This window comes from Galeopterus variegatus, unplaced genomic scaffold (assembly GCF_000696425.1).
Source record: "Galeopterus variegatus unplaced genomic scaffold, G_variegatus-3.0.2 Scaffold2408, whole genome shotgun sequence".
Classification (NCBI taxonomy): domain Eukaryota; kingdom Metazoa; phylum Chordata; class Mammalia; order Dermoptera; family Cynocephalidae; genus Galeopterus; species Galeopterus variegatus.
The window spans coordinates 127651-137961 of NW_007728519.1; the positions used below are offsets into that span (position 1 = coordinate 127651).

General features: G+C 43.2%; 1 long non-coding RNA gene across 1 annotated transcript in view; it reads right to left on the reverse strand.

The window, feature by feature from the left end:
• Positions 1 to 9509: 9509 nt before the first annotated feature.
• The window catches only part of LOC103597749, a 10674-nt gene continuing 9872 nt past the window's right edge, over positions 9510 to 10311 (reverse strand). The window contains exon 3 of the long non-coding RNA XR_551129.1: positions 9510 to 9829. This is a non-coding gene — a long non-coding RNA (uncharacterized LOC103597749). The remainder of the gene's footprint in view (positions 9830 to 10311) is intronic.

Genomic DNA, 10311 nt, shown 5'->3' on the forward strand with positions numbered 1-10311 from the left:
GTCCTTGGCGTAAATGCTGGAATCCAAAAGCTGAAGAGTCTCAAGCTCTGATGTCCACGGACAGGAGAGAAGAGTGTATCTTAGCTCCAGTGGATAGAGGGAGAGATTTGCCTTTTTTCTCCATTTTTTGTTCTCTCCGGGCCCCCTGTGGATTGGATAGCTCCCGTTCATATTGAGGGCACATCTTTCCCACCCAGTCCACTCAGGATCTCATGCTAATTTCTTCTGGAAACAACCTCATGGACACACCTAAAAAGATAGCTTTACCAGATTTCTCGGCATTCCTTAATCTAATCAAGTTGACACCTAGAATTAACCTTCACACCCTCACAGACACACCCAGAAATAATGTTTAACCAGCTAGCGGGGCATCCCTCATCCCAATCAAGTTGACATATAAAATTAACTATCACAAATATGTATGATCTACCTGTGGATATAGAATGATAAAGCCACCCACACATACTAGGGTACTTTAAAAGTTCATGGAAAGATTTGTATATTTGAATTCTATTTTTCCACAAACTTTGTGAAATACCCATGTAGATACGCGTAGATACTCTTATGGGATTATTCATAAAGAGGTGGCATGGAGTTATAAGAAGAGCGTAGGGTTTGGGGTCAGAGTTTCAAGTGTTAGGGTGGGGAATTATATCCACTACTACATAACAAATTTCCACAAACTTAGAAGCTTAAAACAACACATGTTTATTATCTCACAGGTTCTATTTGTCAGGAATCTGAGCCCAGCTTAGCTGTGTCCTCTGCCCAGGGTCTCACCAGACTGTAATCTATATGTTTTCTAGGGTTGCAGTCTCATCCGGGGCTTGGCTAGGGAAGGATCTGATCCCAGGCTCACTCATGGTGTTGGCAGAATTCAGTTCCTTGCAGTTGTAGGATGGAGAGCTTCAGCTGGAGACCACCCTCACCTACTACAGATGCTGCAGTTTCATGCTGTATGGGCCTCCCAATATAGGCAGCCCTCCAAATGGCAGCTTACTTCTTCAAAACCAACAAGGGAGCCATAGAGACTCTGCAAGATGGGTGCTACACTTTTATAGAATGCCATCACCTACATAATAACATCCATCCCATCCATCCCATTTCTTCTGCTGTATTCTACCACTTAGAAGCAAGCTGCAGACCCTGCCCACACTCCAGTGGAAGGAATTACACAAAGCCATGAATACCAGTAGGTGGGAGGGTAGGCAACCTCTTCAGGAGTCTGTCCACCACAGAAACTGAGATGAGCCTTATGAAGTATTTTCCTTGTAAAGCTGGTAGGCACAGACTTGTGGGATAGACAGAGCTCTGAGAAATCAAGTCGAACCACTGCACTTTACCTCGGGGGAAACAGAAGCCCGGAGAGTCTAAATCACCAGTAAGTATACAGCTGAGCCAGGCTAGAATCCAGACCCTCTGACTTCCAATTTCCAACATAGTCTACTGCTTCTGTCTCTGCTTATTGTCAGAGCTTTGGGCCCACAAGATAGAAAGTTAGGCAACATTTTGAAGCTGTAGCTCAGTGGACATTGGAATGTCTTAGAATACCTATGGAATAAATCCAAATCCTTAGCATGACATTCAAGGCCCTTGGACTAAGTGGCCAACCCAGCTTTTTTGTCTCACCTCTTGCCATTGCCCCAGTATCCATTCCATCACAGAGAACTATTTGGTGCTTCCTCCCTTTACATATTCTCCACCAGGAATGCCTTTCATTTTCTATGCCTGGAAAATAAATAAACAAAAATAAATAAAACTACTTATCCTTCTCTGTGGAAACCTTGCTTGTGGACAGAATTAATCCCTCTATCCATTCTGCTCTTAGAATCTTGTACAACCTCTATTACAGCCCTTTTCAAGTGTACGATGGTTGTTCTGTTTCTCCTATAGAATTCTGTTTCTACTAGGACACCGCGGCCTTAAAGCAGGGTTGTTAGAAAGATGTGAAACTAATTTGGTTTAAATAAGTCTATCATGCCAGCTGGCCCTGTCAAGAGACTACCACAACCCCCTGCTGAGCTGAGACACCAACAAGGTTAATGAGAGTATTTACTTCAAAGCAGATGTCTGTAGAAGCTCATTACAAGTCAAAGAAAGGCTAGCTCGATCCCCTCCCAATTATGTTCTCCTTTGTTGCTCCCCAGCACTTAGCTCCATTCAGTAAATCTTTACTGATTGATTGAACAGAATTGGATTGTCATTCCACAATTGTAATTGATGTATACCAAAACCTGGGCCTGTACTAAGAATCAGGTTACAGAGATGAATAAGACAAGAAAAGGGCATGAGCAATCAAAAGTACATGGGCTTTGGAACCAAAAAAGCCTGATTCAAAGCTAGACTCAGTTACTTACTAGCTATATGATCTTGAGCAAGTTATTTAACTTCTCTGACCTCAATTTCCTCAGTTCAACAGAGGATGACAATACCTATTCCATAAGGGTTGCCGTGTGGATTACATAAAATGGCCTGCATGCCTGGTGTGTTGCAGGTGCTCAACTGATGTTAGTGCTATGCCCTTTGCCCATTTGCAGATAATCAATAGTCACACAGGCAATAATTATCATCCAATAATTATCATACACTATGATCAATGTTATAACAGATATAAAGTGCTAGGGGAGCAGAGTGAATGGACTGGTTCTATCAAACAGAGAAGGGGGAGGAGAAGGTTTCCAACAGAGGAGGAGGAGTCAGCTGGGAGGATATTCAGTCAGGAGGACATTCAGTCAGGGGAATAGTGTGTACAAAAGCAGGACTGTCCTAGCACCTAGACTTCATTTTTGTCTGCTCCCAGATGAGGCCCTGAAGTTAACATGGAGGTAAAATGTGACAGATGACTGACATTTTATTTCTTTGCCATACTGGAGAAAGTACCCTCTCTCTCAAACAGAAATATGAAATAATCCAATCTGCAGCTAGGTTAATGCTGAAAATTGAAATGCACTGAATTCCAAAATCCTGATTCTAAGAAGAATGTCAAATGAGTCTCACTCTCAATGCATGTGGCACACTTTTGAATATATTTTAGATGGAGTTTGATGCTGTTAAATTGAGACATATGTATAACCTGTGAGTGATACAGATAGTTGCTGTGGGAACCTTTGGAATCGCCTAACACTTTTACATCCATCATTTCATGATCTTAATAGCTTAGATTCCCAGAATTCCAGAATGTTTGTAATAGAAAACCCCACAGAACTGTTGTAACAGTTCAACCTCCACATCTCCCTGATGGGGAAACTGAGGCCAAGACAGGGGGAATGACCTGTCCAAGACCATACAGTAAAATCCTTAATTCCATCACTGGAACATAGGCCTCTACGCTTCAAAACCAGTGCTCTTTCTCCTGTACTATAGCTACTCCTAAGGTACTGTTATAAGCTTAGGGTAAGGTCTTTTCCATTTGTACACTTCAGTAATAGATGTTCTTTTTCTTTTTTGTTCCTAACATTTTGGTGTGAAAATTTTCAAATATACGGAAAAGTCGAAGGAATTGTTCAGAGAACATCTGTACAAGTATACCCTTTACACAGATTCTGCCATCAATATTTCACTTCATCATTTATCCCTAAGTCTGTCCATCCCTCTATCCATTCATCCATCTACCTTTGCTTTGTTTTGATGCACTTTTAAAGTAAATTACAGATATCAGTGCATTTCACCCTTAATCACTCCAGGCTGTGCATTACTTTCCCTTTTAACTTTTAATTCACAAGTAATTCATGAAGACACTGTCTTTGTAAAAAATGGAAACATACAGAGAACATGAAGTTGACATTGCTCCCCTCAACCTGATCTTGTCCCTAGAGATGACCATGGCCATCACCATTTCGGAGTGTATCCTGGCACATCTTTTTCTGAGCTTTGCATATGACTAGACGTCGTCAGGAAAAGTAGTATGGTACAATTTTTCAAGTTTCTTTTTTTTTTTTACTCTTTTTATTTTCAAGTTTATTTATATATTAATATTATATTTTTAAATTCTACGATGTTGTTGTAGTGAAGCAGTTGGGGGGAAGAGCAGAGAGAAAGTGGGAAAGAAATAAGGTGGGAGAAGGAGGAAGGAGGAGGGGCAGCATTGAGGTCTGTGGCACCTCCCTCATTCCTGCAGGGGAGACCAGAGGGCTTCCAGCAGTGGCTTGGTCATAGCAGGGCTGGGTAAAGATGTCAGGAGGGTGTGGCTGAAGCCCTCACCCTCCACCACTCCAGCTCAGAAGCCCAGGGCACTTTCTGTGGTGTCTTGATGGTCGCTGCTGGGCCAGTTGCAGTTGTTGGGGGGCATGGCTGAAGGCCAAGGCCCCCCGCTGCCCCAGCTCAGGATAGCCTGGGGCGCTACCTGCTGCAGCTTGGTGGTCATTGCTGGGCTGGTTCTGGGTGTCAGAGGGCATGGCTGGGGCCCCTAGCCCTCCCCCGCTCCCTGGCTTGGTAGCCCAGGGGATTTCTGGTCCTTCTAGGTTTTATATGTTCTCTGGTGATGTGAGACCTTTACTAGTGAATATCAAACTTTGTCTCTGGTATGTGGGTATTTTGTTTGTTCTTTCAGTTTTTTGTTAGATTATTTGCTGTTCCTACCACTTAAACTCTGCACTAGAGCTAATTTGTTGTCCTTTGCTTACTTCTAAAATGGGAGAACTTCCTGTGGGGACCAGCACTTGAGCTCTATAGTTGAGCTAAATTGTTGTTTTGCTGCTGATTCACTGGGGAAGGATTTTTGTGCAGCTCAGGTTTTAATGGTTGACTTTATAGGTACTTCCAGGTCTTATGAGATCTGGTACCCCTGGGTTGTATAGAAACTCTGGTCTGGGCCTGAGTCTTTTCAGTTAGTGCACCCCTTGCAGTTCTGCATTCCTGACCGGTCTCCACTGAGTGGTCCTGTGCTGATCGGGGGGCAGATCAGTTGTCCTTGTTGTGCCCCAGTGTTCTCCTGGTGGGTTCGTCTCCCCCACCGCCTGCACTCCAAACACTTCCCCTGGGGCGGGCTGTGAGCTGGTCCCTTGTGATGACTCACCAGCCTCTGAGTGGCTCCTTTCCTCAGTTGTGGCTCCTTGCTCCTATATGGGTTCACAGGAACCCTATTAGTGGTCTCGCTGGCCTGAGGGCCACCAAGGCCGTCTGCTCCCCTGCTGTGTCCAAGCAACTTTATCTGAAGGGCACAACTGTGGCTTTTGCCAGCTCTTGCTCTGTGTGCTTACCTGCTCCAACATGGAAGCGAAAAGGATTCGAAATGGTGTGAGCGATCCCTTCTTTCTCTCATTGTGGCTTCTCCTGCCTTCATGAACTCCATAGGTCTCTCCTCCTCTTCCCCTGATCCCTCCTAGCCCCAGCTTGGTTGTCATTGCTTTGTAATAATTGTAAATTGGTTAATTTGTGGGAGAGAGTGTCTCTGGGGACCGTCTATTCTGCCTTCTTGACCGGAAGCCAATAGATGCTCATTTTGAGGAAGATTCATTTCCTTTGGGTCTAATTGGTTGCTTTTAACAAGGTTGATACTAAAAGATTATATCAAACCTCAGGTTCTTGACCATCTCCTTGGTATTATGACCCTATATGTAATAGAATCTTAGCATAAGAAAAGGATTTTAGAGGTTTATCTGGTTCAACTCCCTTTCCACCAAAAAAAAAAAAAAGAAAAGAAAAGAAAGAAAACCCTTCTTGAACATATCCAGTGATACATTCATTTCTCCCAAGAAAATTTATCCCACTGTTTGGCCACAGTTCCAAGCTTCATTGAGCAGAGCTCTGTTTCTCTGTCTACTCTGTCCATTAAGAGAAAGGGAAGGAGGGAAATGCTAATTTATTAAGCACTATTTGGGTACTAGACACATGTAAGGGACTTGGATATATTATCTCATTTGAGTCTTAAAACATCCCTATAAAGTAGATTATTATCTACTCTATTATCCCAATTTTTTTCTATTATCCCAATTTACAGACTGAAAAAAAAGTTTAGAGAGTTTAAATAACATGTCCAAATTCATCCATGACAGTGGAAGATGCAAGCCCATGGACTCTCTTCGGTATACCAAGATGCCTCATCTTCCCTACCTCCTGTCTGTCTTCAGAACCACCCATCCAGCGTGCTGCACTAGAGCCTTCCTTTCAGAATAAAAATCCCCTGCTTAAATACCTTTGATGGCTCCTCAATACCCACTCAAGGGAAATAGTCCAAGCTCTTTAACTTAATAATCAAGGCCCTTCACAATCTGGCTCCAACCAGACTTTGCAGGCTCACTTCCCTCTACTCTTCCAATGCATGTAGGTTTTCCAGGAGGATGCCTTTCTGTCTTTGCACAGGCTGTACTTGCTGCCTGTGTGCCCTGCCCCTCTTTCTCTGCCTAAAGAAATCCCAGTTTTCCTTTAAGGTCCACTCAAATGTCACCATATTGGTGAAGTCTTCCCCCATTTCTCTCTCTGGGTAAAATGAATTCTGCTTTTTCCAGCACGTCACAACACCTTTGTAATAACCTCTTTTGCACTGTCATGCTTCTGTGTAGTCTAAGATCCTCCAGGACAGGGATTGTATTTTACTTTTCTTTGCATTTCCAGTTTCTGGCACTTAGTAGGTGTTCCTTAGATATTTATGGAATAGAACTGGGGCTTAACCTTTTTCCGCATGTTAACTCTTCAATTATTTTAAGACACTTCTAAAGCCTTGCCCTACCCCACTCTACTCCTTAGTTATTTCTTCTCTAAGCTAAAGAGGCCCAACTCCTTCAGCTGTTTCTTATAAAGTCTGATCTCCAGATTCCTTATCTGGTCATTTGCTTCTGGGTGATAATTTGTCAACATAACCTCTTTTAAAATATGATGCTTAGGACAAAATTTAATAGCCCAAAGTCTGGCTGCAGCAGAACAAAGTGAGAGGATTCCAACTGTGATTTAGAGGCAATGTCTCCTTAACCATTACTATGTGCCAGGAGCCGCTGCCTACCTTATTTTCTTTCACTCTTCAGTAATCTGGTGAGGTAGGTGTTATTCTCCCAGCTTTTAGATAAGGATACCAGCCATCTGTTAAGGAACTTTGAGAGTAAATTTAACTTAAAGTCACAAACCCAGAGCACAGAGGGAGCTTGTGGTCAACTAATACCTTTAGATCATTTTTATATCAACTGCTGTCAAGTTATTATTTTTTCCATTTATCAGCTAGTGACATGCTTAAGGGCAACTGAGGACAAAAACAATCAGTGTCTTTAGAAGGGTGTAAAACCAAAGCACAGAGAAAAGGCAGGTTGGATTAATGACCAATTTCCTAACAATAACAGCTTTTATCTAGGATCTCAGACAGAGCCTGGAATTTCTCAAACACATAGCTTCCTGGAACTATTTTTATTTGGTATTTTACAAGAGGAGCAAGAGCAGAAGAAGTTTTTCAGATAAACAATAAGGTATGGGGCTCAGTACGTCCCTGCAAAGCACTCACACCATCAGAACCTGAGCAACTAGTGAGGCCCTGTGAGTCACAGGGTAGACGATAAGGTGGCTGCCTCTCTGGTCTGTGACTTGAGTCTGAGAGGGGCCCACTGTGCACATTCATTCCATGAGTACTGACTGAGCATCAGTGATATTCCAGGCATGGTGCAAGGTGCTGGGGACATAATGAAGAACATGGAGAGAGTTCCAACCTTCTGGAACTTACAGTTAAATGGAAGGCAGCCACAAAAGCAAACGATATGCACACATCCTAGTAAATGCAATGATGAAAGAATGTGCCCAGGCTACCGCGAGAGCAAGAGGAGGGGCATTTAACCCATCCTGTGGTGAGGATGGAAGAGAAGGTATCAGAGGAAGTTTCTGGGGAAGATAAGCTTCATTGATGAGTAGGAATTAACCTGGTGAAGATGGGAGGAAAAGACAGAAGAAAGAAGAAAAAGTCCCAGGTATGAACAGAGCCTCAAATGCAAGAAATAGCATAAAGCTCCCATAAAGTGTGGGAAGAGTCACAAGTAATTTGGTGTCTAATTAAAGGTCCAGAGGCTGGGGAAGTAGACAGGATTATTAAGTGCCTGTTGTGTGTTAGGCACTCTTACAAACCCTTCACATACATTATTTCAGATTACTAACTCACTGTGTGACCTTGGGCAAGTTACTGCGCCTCTGGACCTCACTAGTAAGATGAGAACTAGATGAACTCTAAAGTCCTGTCTAATGTAAGCCTCCAAGATAACGAGTGGAAAGGCAGTCTAATCTATGGTCTGTCTACCATGTTTACGGGAATGCTAGTCAGGTTGATCAAGCATCACGGCCTTGATTCTGCAGGTTACAGGCAGACTGTTCAAGAGGATTCTGTTAAACTTAAAAACGTTTACCAAGCATATAAAGTTTGAAGTATTTGGAAAAGATACAGATTGAAATAGCTATCCGGCAGGGCGGGCTGTGGTACATGCCCCTGGAAAGAGTCAAATGGTGAGCTGTGGGGAGCTCAGAGATGGGAGAGGTCGTAGTCAGCTTGGAGGTGGAGCAAGGCTTCTGGAGATGGCATTTGTGATGGGCCGCAGGATGCAAAGAGTGTCAAAGAAGAGGCTGAGCAGAGGCTTTCCAGGCAAAGGAAACAGCAAGAGCCTGACAAAGTCAACCAAACATTGTACTTCTGCTTCCCCCATCTGCCCCTCCACCTTTCAACCCCTCCACCCCTGCACATCCTCTGCTCACACTACCTACCCCCAGAATTCTTAGCTGACATTTGAGACTCTCCTTTTTCTCTCTCTAGCTTATGGTCTCCATATGGACCCTCTGCTCCAGCTGCCCAAAACTACTTGCTGTTTCTCAAATGTGTCCCTCAGTTTTGTGTCCCTTGTTATACCTCTTCATACAATGTCCCACTCCCCTACTATTCCCTCCTCTTCCCCCAAAGTTTTCATGCTCATCATTCCAGGCCCATCTAAAATACTATCTTCTCTATGTAACCCTTCCCAAATCTCTTCCAAACACCACAACATTTTGATTGCATTTCCCCGTGGTACTTATAACTTCTTGCTTTGTGTTATAATATCTGTCCTCACCAGACTGTAAGCTCCCTAAGGAAAAGGGAGCCATGTTGGTGTCTCTCCCAAGGGTCCTGCACATGGTAGCACTCCATAACTAACCAGATGGCCAGGTCCTCAGTAAGCACACAGACTATGAGCAAAGTGGTTGCAGAAAATCTAAATGAAACTGCTGTTTGACCTCACTAAGGAAAATTGGAATAGTCCTTTTGTCATCCTTTGGTTACTCCGGCAATCATTCCCTAAACTTGGGCATGTGTTTTGGTGGTACTGAGCCCAGCGGTTCCAGCAGTGGACTCTGGTTAGCTTATTCCATGCTTCTAATTGTTTCAGGAATGGGAGCCTGAGGATGAAGCTAGCTGACAGGTGGAGATGGAGTGCATGGAGCAAGTGTAAGTCTACGTGGTTGACTGAAAGAAACCCATCTTAATGGGCCTGAGAAATGTGTTAGAGAGCCACCATTTTGGTCAAAATTTACCACTCTGTAATGTAGGTGCATTATCCCTGTTTTATAGATGAGCAAACTCAGAGAGCTAAGGGGCTTAGAAAGGTCAAGATGCTTGTCCAGGTTCACATGGTATGTGGCAGAGCTAAAACATGAAGTCAGGTCTAATGTGTTCTCCACTGTGTCACAATTGCCACTCAATGTTACAGTTGCCTGTAAGGGGACATGAGACCGAGACCCTTTCTAAGAGGTTCAGGGTTCCTGGTGAATCAGATCAGAAAATTTCCAACCCTTCTTCTGATCCCAAGTTTAGTATACAGATGAAATCTGTTTAAACTGTTTGTTTGATGATCTTAGACAGGCTTGAAACAGAAAAGCAGTCACAAAAGGCAACAACCTGAAAAACATATGAAAGGGAAACATCAAAATCAAGAAGGAGGTTAAGAGCTCTTATGTGTTTCAATGCCCCCTCCCCCACCACATACTTTCTTTAAGAAGCAGAAGCCATTTTTTCTATTTCCTTCACCAACTCTCCCCCTGCGTCATCAGCAACACAGTAAAAGTAAAATACTATTTTCTCAATTGTTAGTGCTGGAATAATCATTCATTTTTGCTGTTCCTTATGGAGGGTTCTGCCAGGTTTAATTCCTTAATGTAATATGTAAAACAGCAGACTTGGGGTTTTCTACCATACCTTTTAAAAAATCACATCCTGATTTCTTCCTTCTCCATTGCCTGTGTACTTCTTGACTTCCCCCCACCTGTGACCCTTTCCAAGGGTCAAGGGTCACAGGGTCTGTCATAGCCCAATTCCACTTTCCACCTGCCTCTTGATTTTTTTTTTTTTTTTTTTTTTTTTTTTTTTTCCGTGTCCGGCAA